The sequence below is a fragment of the Lipotes vexillifer genome, unplaced genomic scaffold (genome assembly GCF_000442215.2).
Source record: "Lipotes vexillifer unplaced genomic scaffold, Lipotes_vexillifer_v1.1 scaffold657, whole genome shotgun sequence".
Lineage (NCBI taxonomy): Eukaryota > Metazoa > Chordata > Mammalia > Artiodactyla > Lipotidae > Lipotes > Lipotes vexillifer.
Window position 1 is genome coordinate 518,584 of NW_006774518.1, and position 479 is coordinate 519,062.

Below are 479 nucleotides of genomic sequence, written 5' to 3' on the forward strand. Positions count from 1 at the left end.
GAGGGGACAGCAAAGGACAAGGAACAGCACGTAACAATTTTGGAAGACTAACTCATTCAGCATGGCTGGGGCAGAGGGTTCAAGGGAGAAGTGGTGAAAGGTGAAGCCGGAGAGGTAGGCTTGGGTCAGCTCTCACTGGGCCTTGTTAACCATGCTAAAGATTAAGGCTTTAGCCAGAGGAGCAATGAGACCAAGAAGGAGAGATTTGTGCCTTAGGTCACTTTGATTGGAGTGTGGAGACTGGTTTGGAAAGGGGAGAGAGATCAGAGGCTTTTGCAGAGATCCCAGAGAAAGAATGGAAACTGGAATTAAGGGGTTTGGGGGAAGAGAGGTGTGGCTGCACACAGAGATTTGGGTGTCAGTAACATATAGGTGGGAGGAGGGTAACAGATCATCCACAGAAAGTGTGTAGCGTGAGAAGAGAAGAGGGCTGAGGAAGGACATGGAGAATATAAAAGGGAAGGCAGGGAAAGAGGAAC